The sequence below is a fragment of the Dendrobates tinctorius genome, unplaced genomic scaffold, assembly GCF_039654945.1.
Source record: "Dendrobates tinctorius isolate UK_male_01 unplaced genomic scaffold, ASM3965494v1 ptg000376l, whole genome shotgun sequence".
NCBI classification, from domain to species: Eukaryota; Metazoa; Chordata; class Amphibia; order Anura; family Dendrobatidae; genus Dendrobates; species Dendrobates tinctorius.
This window is the reverse complement of record NW_027362042.1, coordinates 2,419,234-2,433,170: the sequence shown is the minus strand read 5'-3', so window position 1 is coordinate 2,433,170 and position 13,937 is coordinate 2,419,234. Positions and strand designations below refer to the sequence as shown.

The 13,937-nt window shown below is 42.8% G+C and overlaps 1 protein-coding gene across 1 annotated transcript in view; it reads left to right on the top strand.

Annotated features, from left to right (window-relative positions):
- TMEM156 (transmembrane protein 156) overlaps positions 1 to 12,335 on the top strand; it is a 39,057-nt gene extending 26,722 nt beyond the window's left edge. The window contains exon 5 of the mRNA XM_073562988.1: positions 10,953 to 12,335. The gene's annotated coding sequence lies outside the window, so the exon portion shown is untranslated. The remainder of the gene's footprint in view (positions 1 to 10,952) is intronic.
- The last annotated feature ends 1,602 nt before the right edge of the window (positions 12,336 to 13,937 follow it).

Genomic DNA, 13,937 nt, shown 5'->3' with positions numbered 1-13,937 from the left:
ATGCTTCAGCGGACGCCAGCCTAGGCAGAAGAATCTTGCAGGCGGCAGTGGTGAGTTCTCCAGCCTGAAGGAAGTTTCTGTCTTTTCCCACCCCAGTGACTGCTTTTGGACGTCCCACGGTTTCTGTGTCCCCCAATGAGATGAAAGAGAAAACAGGATTTTGGTTGCTTACCGTAAAATCTGTTTCTCAGAGTCTTCATTGGGGGACACAGCGCCCTCCCATGATTTTATTACGTGTAATGAATATAAGATGAATTACATAATAATGTCTCCTCCTACTGCTTTTCCACTAACTGATTGTCCTACAGCTGGTCAGAGGGGTGTTTACTGCGGAGGCGGAGTTAACATTTTTTTCATGCATAGTGTCAACCTCCTAGTGACAGCAGCACACACCCACGGTTTCTGTGTCCCCCAATGAAGACTCTGAGAAACAGATTTTACGGTAAGCAACCAAAATCCTGTTTTCTGGAGGAATCAAATATACAGCAGTGGGAGTTTACAGAGTAAAATGGGAAATAATTAAGTTTTTTATATTCTAAATGCCCAAACTATCAGGCGTCAGGCGCGATCCGGCGTCGTGCCGGAACACCGGATCCGGCAAATGTTTCGTAAAACCGGATGTGACGGATCCGGTTTTCTGCTGGATCCGTCTTTTTCTTGACAGACAAAACCGGATCCGTCTCATCCGGTACATCTGTTTTTCTATCCGTTTTTCGACGGATTACGCCGGATCCGGTTTTTAAAATTGACCCTTGTGGCCTTCCGAACGGGATTGGCTACTGGAAAACTATATATAGCATGTTCCTACAGCCCTTCTTTGACAGGTTGTAGAGGAGAAGGTGCAGGTTGGAGAGAAGAGCAAGTTACTGGCGAAGATGGATGTTGTCATTGGAAATATTTTGAAGAATTTGGCGGATTTTTTAGCGGAGGCAAATGGTTTGAGGGTGATTGTTCTGGAGAAGGAGAGAGCGAGACAGCAGCGCATCAGGCATCGTAGACGACGTTTGTGGATCCACCCCATCACAGCCAAGAGAATGACGCGTGGGGTCTATTCTACACTCTGCATGGACCTTCGACGAAACCCGGATAAATTTTTTGGATATGTTAGGATGAAAATGGAGAATTTTGATTACTTGGTGGAGCGCATTGCACACCTCATAAGAAAAGCGGACACCTATTGCCGCTTCTCTGTTTCACCCGCAGAGCGTCTGATGGTGACTTTAAGGTAAGCCACATTTATTGGATGTGATCGCATCAGAGCACACTTTCACTGCAATCTTGTTGGTGGTAGTTTGTATCTCCAAGTGTTATAGCTCAGTTTTGGTATGTAATGCTGTGATTTAAAACTAATTTATTGTTTTTTAATTCCCCACAGATTTCTTGCAACTGAAGAATCCCTTTCGTCACTGCATTTCCAGTACAGACTCGGGATTTCCACCATATCTGGAATTGTGAAGTACACATGCCGTGCACTGTGGGACTCCTTAGCTGAAGAGTTTTTACCAGAGCCCACAACAGAGAGGTGGATTGAAATTGCTGACAAGTTTCAACAGATATGTCAGTTTCCCAACTGCTTGGGCGCTGTGGACGGGAAACATATCCGCATTGTAAAGCCAGCTGGTTCGGGATCGGAATATTTCAATTACAAGAAATATTTTTCAATTGTCCTCATGGCCATCGCTGACGCGGAATACAAATTTATTGCGGTTGATATTGGGGCCTATGGCCGCTCCAATGACTCTCAAGTTTTCAAACTGTCTGCCATGGGGCGTAAACTGTATGGAAACACCTTCGAGTTCCCACCACCTAGACCGCTGCCGCAAACATCTGGTCCACCTATGCCATTTGTCTGTGTAGGGGATGAAGCCTTCCAGCTGTCAGAACACCTTTTGAAACCGTACTCTAGCAGAGGATTGACAAGACCAAAACGCATTTTTAATTACCGCCTCACAAGAGCAAGAAGAATGGTTGAATGTACCTTTGGTATTCTGACAGCCAAATGGCGGGTCCTATTGACTGCGATCAACCTCAAGACAGAAACTGTGGACGAGGTGATCAAAGCGTGCGTGGTACTCCACAATTTTGTTATCTGCAAGGAACCCATTTCCATTGAGGACACCTCTGAAGAAACCACCTTGCAAGATTACCATGACATTACCACTAGAAGTTCTGTGACGGTTTCAGTAATGAGGGACAATTTTGCACTATACTTTATGTCACCTCAAGGCAGAGTACACTGGCAGGATGACAGAGTGTGAAAGATTTGTGCCCAACCAAACTTGTGTACCTTCTGTACCAACAGTATATACCTTTGCCAACCAAAGTTGGCTATCTTGTCATGGTCTCTATTTTTAGCTTTAGGCCACAGGTGTGTACCTGGTTGTGTTTTATGCAAAGTATTTCACCTTTTAACAAAAGTTGTGTACATTGTTAGGAAATCACCAACAATAAACACAACTTTTTAGGTGAAATACTTTGCTTCAAACACAACCAGGAACACAACTGTGGCAAAAAGCTAAAATTTACCCACAGTTATATACCTAGTTTTGAATACCATTTCACCTTTTAAATACCCTGTATTTAACCTTTTTCGCCGCAGAAAGAAATGACAGACAACCAGTGTAAAATAATTTAACTTTTATTGAAAAATATTTTTTTTAGTAAACTTTTTTAAAATTTTAATAAACTTGTTTGAAACTATAAAACTGAAACCTTGAAACTGGTCATTTTTATTTAAATACACACATTATAAATCTGTGTAGTGTGTGGTGGAAATACTGCTGTAGGGGCTGCGGGACACTTCGACACTGGGAGTGTGGAGAGAGGACTGGGATCGTGGTGGGGAAGGAACAGTTAGAGGTGAAGGTGTGGAAAAAACTACAGAATGGGTGGACATGTGGGAAGCAGAAAAGGTGGTGGGTGGTGGAGTGGAGGGTTGGGCAGGGACTGTAGGAGCAGATGATGTTGATGGCAAGTTGTATGGGGAAGGAGTTTGGTACGGGGCAGGTTGCTGGAAGTGGGGAGATGTCTGGTACGGGGCAGGTTGCTGGAAGTGGGGAGATGTCTGGTACGGGGCAGGTTGCTGGAAGTGGGGAGATGTCTGGTACGGGGCAGGTTGCTGGAAGTGGGGAGATGTCTGGTACTGGGGAGGTTGCTGGTACTGGGGAGTTTGCAGGTACTGGGGAGTTTGCTGGTACTGGGGAGGTTGCTGGTACTGGGGAGGTTGCTGGTACTGGGGAGGTTGCTGGTGCTGGGGAGGTTGCTGGTGCTGGGGAGGTTGCTGGTGCTGGGGAGGTGGATGGTGCTGGGGAGGTGGATGGTGCTGGGGAGGTGGATGGTATGTAATAGGAGGGGGAGGATGGAAAGTGGCTGGAGGGGGTGTAGATGTAATAGGAGGGGGAGGATGGAAAGTGGCTGGAGGGGGTGCAGGTGGAGGAACTACTGTGGTGGGAGGAGGAGGTTGGGAGGTAACTTGCTGGAGAGCAGCTTGGCATGAATGCATTACATGCATCTGCTGGGCAGGAGAGAGCGTTTCCATGCGCTCCACAACAGACCTGAAAAAGGTGTGGTTTGGCGAAGATCTTGCTTCTGAATGCATGGTTTGCAGAAGTGTCTTCACCTCCAGAATGCTGGAGTTGATCTGCTGATAGCCTGCGGAGATTTGCTCTGACAAGACTTTTAGACAGTTCTGGAAAGATGCATTCAGATGCAAGAACTCTGGCGCATAAGTCTTTTCCTGACCCCTCTGCCGCTGCCGCCCAGTACCCGCAGGTGTACTAGAGGTGGCAGGGGCAGAAGGGTGGGGTAAAGGGAAAGCGATCTCCTCACCAGCAGCTTCATGTAATGTAGGCGGCCACGATGCTCCTGTGCTGGTGGATGGGACAGATGGGTCGAATGTGTGGGAAGGCTGGGAAGGTGCAGATGTACCGGGGCGGTCGAAGTGTCCCTCGGTGCCGGTCTCCTTAGGGATCGCCTCAGAAGGGTCCAATCGTGCAGGCTCCCGAGTGCTGCTCACCGTGCTGTGGAATAAAGAGAAAAAAAAAAAACAATTAAAATACTGACATGGTATGGCCCTGGCTGAAAAAAAAAATTTACATCTAACATTTTTTTTCACATGTGGTGTGTAATATTTACCTTCTAGTGACCATTGTTTCCCGGAGGAACGACAGGGCTTCTGCGTACTTGTACTTGCTCCTGCGTCCTCCAGAGCCACTCGGGGCCCGCATCTCTTTATTGAACTCCTTCTTGAAACGATCCCTCACAGACCGCCACCGATTCACAATTCTGTTCCCTGAAACGAGAAAGGACAAAGTGGTTAGTATACAACATCAGTGTTTCCCAAACTCCAGTCCTCATGGTCCCCAGGGGTCATGTTTTCAGGATTTCCATAGTAAATAGAAATCCTGAACACATGATCCGTGGGGACCACGAGGACTGGAGTTCGGGAAACACTGGTTTACATCAAGCAACCGGTACTGTATATACTTACGCTCTTTAATCTGGTCCCGAACATCGAGGTCCTCCCAGCGGCCCACAAGGAGCGAACAGATTTCCTCCCAGAGTCGTCGGGTAACGATAAGGTCAGCGTGGCGGCGGTCAGCCATATTCCAGAGCGGCTCCCTTTCTCTGACGAGATCGATGAGGTGGTCCACATCGAGTCCTCCATCCTCACCGTCAGAGTCGGGAGCACGCTGTGAAGGCTGTTAAAGAAAAAGACAAAAATAACATAATTAGCCTCCACAAAAGAAATGAAATAAAAAGTGCAAAAAAACAAAGCAAAAATATTTATACTTACATGCTGGTGACCGCCGCGTTGGTGTCGCCGACGACCCGGGGAGGCACTGCTAGGACCTCTTGGCCGAGAACCAGATTGGGAAGACTAGAGAAGAAAACAAAAAATGTTATGTCTTTGGATGTAGGCATTTGTTTGCTGTGTGTGGTCTGCAGAACATTGTTTTCTATGTGTTGTGTGTAGTGTGATGTTGTGTTTCTGCGTTTGATGCAAAAAACTTACCAATTGTGAGCCCACTCCAGGTGTCTGTCCACCCCTTCCTTCTTCTTCTGGGAGCTCCTCTTCATCTTGGGAATCCTGTTTTGAAATAAAAGGCAATGAATAGACATATATTACAGAGATGATGGATTTTGGAAATAAAAACTTACCGTCAAACGCTGACGATGCGAGGGAGGGCTCCCAGAAGATGATGTGCTGTCTTCCTGGTGGCCACACTCCATGCCTGTGGGTGGTGTTCCAGCTGCTGCCATTGCTGCTGCTGCTGCTGCATCTATTGGGCGGCTGTTGAATAAAGAGAAACAAAGGGCCAATGAATATCTTGATATTCAATAGCCCTAGTTTGGAGGAATGGGGGATTTGATAATTACCGTCTCTCATCTGCTGCTGGCCTCCCCTCCTCAGCATGTTCCATTTGCTGCTCCATTTGGGGTGGTGGTGGTGCTGATGGTGCTGCAGTGGTCTCCTGCCTTCTCCTGCTTCGCTTGGTTGCTTTCTTGGGTGGCATGTTGGGTGTGGCTGTGGGTCCCACTGTCTTGCTTTTATATATGTCTTGTGGGCAGAGCTACTGAGCATGCTCAGACCAAAGAAACCGGATCCGGCGCATTGCGGCGCTCATAGGCTTTCATTGTATGAAAAAGCCGGACACGCCGGATCCGGCGTGTCCGGCTTTTTCGCCGGAGACAAAAAACGTTACAGTAGCCGTTTTTTCCAGACGCCGGATTGCGACACATTGCCGGATCCGGCGAAAACCGGATGAAACGCATGGCCATACGGCGCGATCCGGCGCAAATGCAAGTCAATGGGGGGGAACCGGATCCGGCATTGCATTTCGCCGGATCCGGTTTCTGTCGAAAGCGCCGGATCGCGCCTGACGGCGAAAACCTGATGTGTGAAAGAGGCCTAACTGATATGCTTAGCCAATTCGCCACAACCATTACCCCTTAAGGAAACTACATTTTTTTGATCATCATTTTCTATGGACCATAACTTTGTCATTTTTCTGTGTACAGAGCTGTATGTGGCTTTGTTTTTACGTAACAATATATACTTTTTACTATTAGAATTTTGTTACAGATACATCTTTTTGATTACTGCATCAACATTGTTTTTTTTGCATTTGTGTCTCTTTTTGGGTGACATTTGTTTTTTCTTCCATATTAAGCCACTTTTTATGGGGTAAACTGCCCATCAGTATTTTCCCATCAGGTCGTACCTTAGGCGCTTTCAGAATATATAATTGTTTGTAATATATTACACAAACGGTCAAACGATCAATAGTTTAAGAAGCTTCAAGTAAAAGACAATGCAATAATTTTTCCCCATTTTCTAATTATTTTTTTTTTTAAATATTAACATATGTAGTACCACCTCAACATATATCAAACATAAATTTTTGCTTAAATGCATTTAAAAAAATATTTTGGTCTTACACTAACTTTGATCTAATTAATCAAAATTGATCAAAGCTGACGATGGAAAATTAATTACTGACGAGTTTTGTAACCTCTTTCCTACATGCCATTTTTTGCCTTTCCATAATGTTGTAATGTCTCTGTCTGTACAACGAGAATCTGGCTTGCACCTGGTTGTATGTTGCCTACACAACAACCTGCAGTCAGTTCCTTCAAGCCTCCAGTATCTATTTACCACCACAAGCCTTACGTTCCATCCCTTTGTCCTTAGCGTCTCTACCGCTTGTTACTTTGCCACAATTCACAAGCCTTTCCTATTCTCATAATAAGGTCACACTTTTCACACATAGTTCATTAAAGGTTGTGGTAATTGCTAAATTCTTTTATATGCTCCTACTCATTTCAGCCGTATTTGAGTAATAATTCTCTAAACTGCTTGAAATATTCTACTGCTCATCAAAACCTGGCCACTAAGTCTATGACTTCCTTAGCATATAACCAAGAAAAAAAGAAAAAACAAGAATTCAAAGGCTGAAAAATGAACACAACTTATCATGAAAACACTCTAATGAGAGGAATGATCATATGCGTGAGCAGGGTATGCCCAATTCAAGCAAACAGAGTACGTATAGTAAAAGCCAATGTGGCAACGGAGACTCGCATTTTACAGAAAACATCAAGATAAGGCTGAATTCAGACGTCCGTGGCACACAGTCCACTGTGATTTCCAGACTCACTGTGGATTTCTTGTCCTAAACTCAACAGCCTCACAGGCATATATGAGACTGATGAGGTCAGGTCTGTAGACCACTGGTCAGTCCTGAAGTTGCGGTCCATGCTTGGCTGTAATGGGTCCATGTATTCTCAAAGTGCCGTCTGTGGCACACAAAAATAGATCATACGTTTGTCTGAATGAGCAGTGAAACAGACTTTTTTTTGCATAGCAGCCATAATCACTTGGAGCTGTGGCAATGAATTATATCATCTACTGTATGTTTAGCAATATCTGTCCTCCAGTCCTCCAGGAAGGGCAGAGATCTCTTCCTACACGCTGTCCTTCGTGAGTGAAAGAGCAGACGACGAGGCTTAGAGGTGTGTGTGTTTGTGTTTACGTAGTATGTATCTGGATACCTGTGTCTAATGTACATGTGTATATGACAGTGTGACTGTATTCTATATTATATAAATATACACACAGTGGCTTGTGAAAGTATTCAGCCCCTTGGCATTTTGCCTATTTTCTGACATTACAACCCGTGTTTAAATATTTTTATAATCCAATTTGTGTGTGATGCATCAGCACCAAATAGTTAAGTTGGTGAAGTGAGAAAAATAAAGGCATAAATTAAATTTATGGGATCAAATACCTAAAAATTGGCATGTGCATATGTATTCACTCATTTTGCTATGAAGCCCCTAAAAATTCTGAGCCAAGTAAATACCTTCATAAGTCACATGCTTAGTGAGAGAAGACCACCTGTGTGCAATCTAAGTGTCACATGGTCTGCCTGTATATACACACCTTTTCTGAAAGGCCACAGAGGCTGTAACAATATTAGGCAAGAGGCATCACTAACCAAACACCACAATGAAGGCCAAGGAGATCTCCAAACATTAGTCAGACAGGCAGCAGAGACTAAATGTAACCATGAAGGAGCTGCAGAGTTCCCAAGCAGAGACTGGAGTATCTGTCCATACAACCACAATAAGCCGTATACTCCATAGAGGTGGTCTTTATTGAAGAGTAGACATGTGGGAGACTCCCCAAATGTATGGAGGAAGGTGCAGTAGTCAGATGAGACTAAAATTGAACTTTTTGGTCACCAAGGTGAACGCTATGTCTGGAGTTAAGCCAACACGGCTCGTCATCACCCCAAGAACACCATCCCCACAGCATCATGCTGTGGGGATGTCTTTCGGCAGCAGGGACAGAGAAAATGGTCTGAGTTGAGGGGAAGAGTAATGGTGCAAAATACAGGAATATTCTTGAGCAAAACCTGTTTCAGTCTGTCAGTGATATGAGAATGGGGCAGAAGTTCACCTTCCAACAAGGCAAAAACCCAAAGCATACTGCTAAAGCAACATTCAAGTGGTTTAAGGGGAAATGTGTAAATGTATTGGAGTGGCCTAGTCAAAGCCCGGACCTTAATCCAATTGAGAATCTGTGGTCAGACTTGAAGGTTGCTGTTCACCAGAGGAAACCATCCAATTTGAAGGAACTGGAGCAGTTTTGCCTTGAGGAATGGGAAAAAATCCCAGTGGCAAGATGTGTAAAGTTCATAGAGACTTATCCAAAGCTACTTATAGCTGTACCGCAAAAGGAGACTCTACAGAGTACTGACTTTAGAGGTTGAATAGTTATGTAAACTGAAGTTTTCAGTTATTTTGCCCTATTTGTTAGTTTCAAAAAAACCCAAAACAATCAAATGTTCACTGTTGTAGGCGTGAAATTCCAGGTTGTGAAGTAGCAAAACAAGAGGGGTGAATACTTTTGCAAGCCACTGTGTACAGTATATGAGTAAATATGTGTGGGAAAATATCAATCTGTTAACTCCGTGTCTGTATGTAACAACCATATTAGGCTACTTACACATTATCGTTATTTTGTGCAGCGCATCGTGCGCAATAGAAACACATTCAAAAAACGCATCATGTGTTTTTGCATGCGTTTGCGTTTTTTAGGCGCATTCGTTCTCTAGAGGTTAAAACCAGTATCTACACATTTTTATGCCAAAAACGCATTCGCACTAAAACGCAGACGAACGCATGTCCATGTGCACGCCTGCATTCCCATAGACTGTAATGCGTTATTTTGTCGCATTCCGTGTGCAAGCATGCGCATGTGTTTTTTGCCGCATTTTGGCAGACCCAAAAATGAAACAGGTCGCGTCTGGCGCGCCTAGGTGCACACGCCGAAAAAACGCATGCGCATGAAAACGCATATGAACGCGTGCAAACGCAAGCCCATGCGCCCCCATGTTAAACATGGCGCATGTGACCGATAGCGCACGATGCGCTGCGCTAAAAAACGCTAATGTGAAACCAGCCTTAGTGGTGCATTTATACTTTGCCATTTTCTGATCCAAACTGGATCTGTCAGATAAGTAATATATGTAGACCTTTTCAGCTCTAACATTCTATGATATAGTATTATGCATCCCCATAGTCCTCCATATAGTATAATGTGCCCCTCACAGTCTTCCATGGAGTATATTTCACCCCATAGTCCTGCATACAGTATACCACATTATTATGGCCACTATAATGTATTCACTGATTAAAAAAAGACAATATTCACATCTCATCCTCGTTTCCCTGCTGCTATGGTCCCTGCAGTGACCGTTCTGAAGCGCCGCAATGTCAGAGCAGCAGGCACCATGTAGTGACGGCATTGCGTCCATTACGCAGAGATGTCAGACACCAAGGAAGAATGATGGAGGAGCTGAGGTGTCCTCTTTCATCATTGCTTTCAACTATATCGGTAATTCAATCCCCGGCCCATGGGCCCCATAGCAGCTGCGTGGCATGCCGCCCTTGAGGTTACGCCACTGTTGCTGTCCCCATCAGGACTCCCAATCTAAATTTCCTTTCAGTATGTCTTTGGAGTGTGGGAGGAAACCCATGCAAACATAGGGAGAACATACAAATTCCTTTCAGATGTTACCCGTGGTAGAATTTGGACCCAGGACCCCAGCACTAGAAAGAAACAGTGCTAACCACTGAGCCTCTGTGTTGCCAATAATTAATATATAACACTGATCAGAAACATACGATAGCTGCTGGCCAGTTTTGTGTCTAATAGTGGTCACCCAAATCTTTCACATAGATTGATTCAACCTGTATTTTGGTCCAAATGGGTAAGGGTTCATAAGTGCGGGGCATCCAGTTTTTATTCAAAGAATATAATAAAAGCTTTCTTGCGGTAAACTAATTTCCACAGAGGACTTGTCCCCCTTCTATTTCATTTTGCAATATGCGAGGCATCTGAAACAAGGTGGTGGATGCGACTAATGAATTGACTTGCTTTGTTTCTACACTTGAGTGGAGGTGTGAATTAGACCACACCAGTCCCATCTACTCAGAAACAGAGAAGTCCGAATTTGTGTGCATTGCATTATTTTTATTAGATAGCTCAAACTTCCATTTTCTCCAAAGTTTAATACCCGACACTGCCGCCGGCACTTGGATTGGAGCGTGCGGTCACATAGCAATACATGCAGTTGAATGCTCCGCTCATGAGTCCCGGCGGCAGTGCCAGGTATTAACATGCGAGACTCAGCTATATTCCTCGAATGTATGATCACGGCCAAAGAAAGGTGTCAGGAAACAGCAGGGGTGCCCTCTTACTCATTGTATTGTTGCTGGAGCATGTTGAGGTAATTGTCAGTGGTCCATGCCTATAACGTTAAAGGACTCATCCTGTTGATTTAGTAGTGGGATCCATAAATCAACCATGTAAGATAGCTCTTCTAGCTTCTGATTTACTAATATATGGCTATTTTGACATAATCATTTATACTTTGTTTCAGAGGGACAGAAGAATCAGAACTTTTACTGCATCCTCCATGTAATAGATGACCAGGAAGATACAGTTCTCAAGTAATTCTGGATGGACTACCTCACACGGAAGCTGCTCACATCAATAGACATTTATATGTGAACATGGCCTTATAGTGCAACCTGGAACTCGAAGTCGATGCACACATTTATTTATTTACGGAAACTTTCTATGTGGAAATGGACTTGTGGTGCGGATTTTAAAGTTTCGCTGAAGAAAACATATGCACCAAATATGCAGAGTGTGAACAAAACCAAACGCTTCATCTGCCTGCAACGTAAACAAGAACCTCGGCCTCTGTTCCATTCACTGCCCCTTTAAACTGCTGCTGGTGGGAGTGCCGGGAGACAGATCCGGATCGATAGTAATACTAAGGATAGACCATTAATACTGTGATCCCAAAAAATAATTTTATACTCCCTGTGAATGAGTATAGATTAATTTTTGGGTGGTTAACTGAAGTCTTTGCAGTAACCACAAGTTCATAGCTATCAGAAAAAAGGAAACTCTAAGAAAGAATTTTGATATATATATATATATATATATATATACACACACATACATACTGTACATGCACACACACTATATATTATATATATTTTCTTTTTTAATATTTTTATTAATTTTTAGATTAATACGGGAAGAGGGGGAAACAAGGGAAAAAAGGGAAACATAAAATATAGAGAACTCCGCTGTAATACACAGACATTTACACGTGATAACATTTCAGTCCAGACTTAGTACCTAAGAATAACATTAAACATAGCCCCTGGGTAGTAACAGGATTTACATAAATTTGGAGTTCCATACTCCCCACTTAAGATAGTATTTAGGTAATGAATTATTGTTAATTGCTATTCTTTCCTCCATCAGGTTGTGTGAACGCAGAATCTCAAGGATATCTACGAACACAGGCACATTTGGTTGTTTCCACCGGAAAGTGATGAAATTCTTAACAACTAGAAAAATGTGGATTATTATATGGGACAAGATTGCCATCCTGGGAGTAACATCTATTTTAATTGAAGATAAAAAATTTATGTGGTTTTTCACCTCTGTCCATAGAGTTCTCAGACTCGGACAACCCCAGAACATATGATAGAGGTTTCCCCGTGAATTACAGTTCCTCCAGCATAAAGGAGACATGTCCTTGTCAATATGAGAAAGCCTAGATGGTGTATAATACCACCGTGTCATAACTTTGAAGAAAGCCATAGATGTAGTGGGGCCATAAGATTTTTTTATAGCCAATTCCCATTCATCATCTTGAAATGTCGTTTTTAGGTCTGCTTCCCATCTAGCCATGTAACAACTTTTAGTAAATATAGTATCGTCATTAATTTGTAAGTAAATACTCCATTTATTCTTATGTGTAGGATTGCTCACTAAAGAAGAAATATTCTCCAAATTTAAAGATCTACTATTTAGAAATAGTTGAAGGTGGTCTTTCAAGATCATGTATGACATAAACTCCGTTAATTCTCTCTGATCCCGGAAAAGGAAGTAATACAAGTACCGTCCCATATATCCCCAACCCTTTTAATATTAGACTCAAACCATACATGAGGTAGAAAAAAAAGTTATATATTACTGTAAGTAATTTCAGAGGAATGTTTTGCATAATAGAGAGTTTATCTTTCTTTTTCTTTAGCTTGGCAAATTTTTTCCAAGCCTCAAGAATAGCATGAAAAATTGGGTTTGTATGGTTTTTTAATGATGGTTTTAAGATATGAGAAAAAAATAAATCTTGTAACGAAGCCAATTCTAGGTAGATCCACGCTGGGGGGTCCCCCTCCTTAAACTAACACTGGCTGTGTTTCACTAAAGTTGCCTGATAATACGCCCAGATGTTTGGTAAGGCTAGGCCCCCATTTCTTTTCCTTTTATATAAGATATTAGTTGCAACCCTCGGTTTTTTATTACCCCATATGAATAAGTTTATCAGATTTTGAATTTTGGTTATTAATTTTGCATTAAGTTGTAGGGAAATGGTTCGGAAAATATATAGGATCTTCGGTAGTATAAAAGACTTTACCGCTAGGACTTTACCAAATAAAGATCCGGTAGATTAAAGTGCGCAAAGTCTTTGGCGATAGTGTCAACAAGAGAAGCAATGTTAGTAGACACAATCGATTGGAAGTTACCAGAGATTTGAATGCCCAGATATACCAGGTTTTCCTTTGCTAGTTGAAATTTAGTACTGTCCAAAATTTCCCCAATATCCCTATGTGCCATATTAAAGGGCAGAATTTTAGATTTATGTGTATTGATTTTAAAAAAGGAGATTTTAAAAAATTGCTCCAAGATCGTCATCAGGGCCTCAATTGATTTAGTCGGGTCTGTGATAGAAATGAAAAGGTCATCCGCAAATAACGCGAGTTTATGGGAACGTAATTTGGTGTTTATACCTGTAATAATGGTATTCGTCCTGATTGCTTCTGCAAGGGGTTCGATTGCCAATGCAAACAGCAGGGGAGAAAGGGGACACCCCTACCTGGTGCCATTGGAAATGGTAAAGGGTTTAGAAAAATGATTATTTATGTAAATTTTAGCATTTGGTTCAGCGTATAGGGAAAAAATGGAAAAAATGGTAGATACAAATTTTTTATCAAATCCGAATTTAGTCAAAACGTTTTTAAGGTACAACCAATTTAATCTGTCGAATGCCTTCTCCGCATCCAGTGACATGAACAGAGAAGGCACATTTGAAGTCTTGACCAAGTGGAGTAGGTTTAGTATTCGCCTGGTTCCGTCAGGTGCTTGTCGGCCAGCAATAAACCCGACTTGATCGTTTGTTATCAATTGCGGCAATATATCTTTGAGGCAATCTGCCATAATTTTAGAGTAAATTTTTACGTCCCCATTAATAAGGGAAATGGGCCTGTAATTACGAACGTTTTCTGACTCATTCTTTTTTTTTGGGTAGCATTACTATGGTGGCCTCCAACATGTCTTT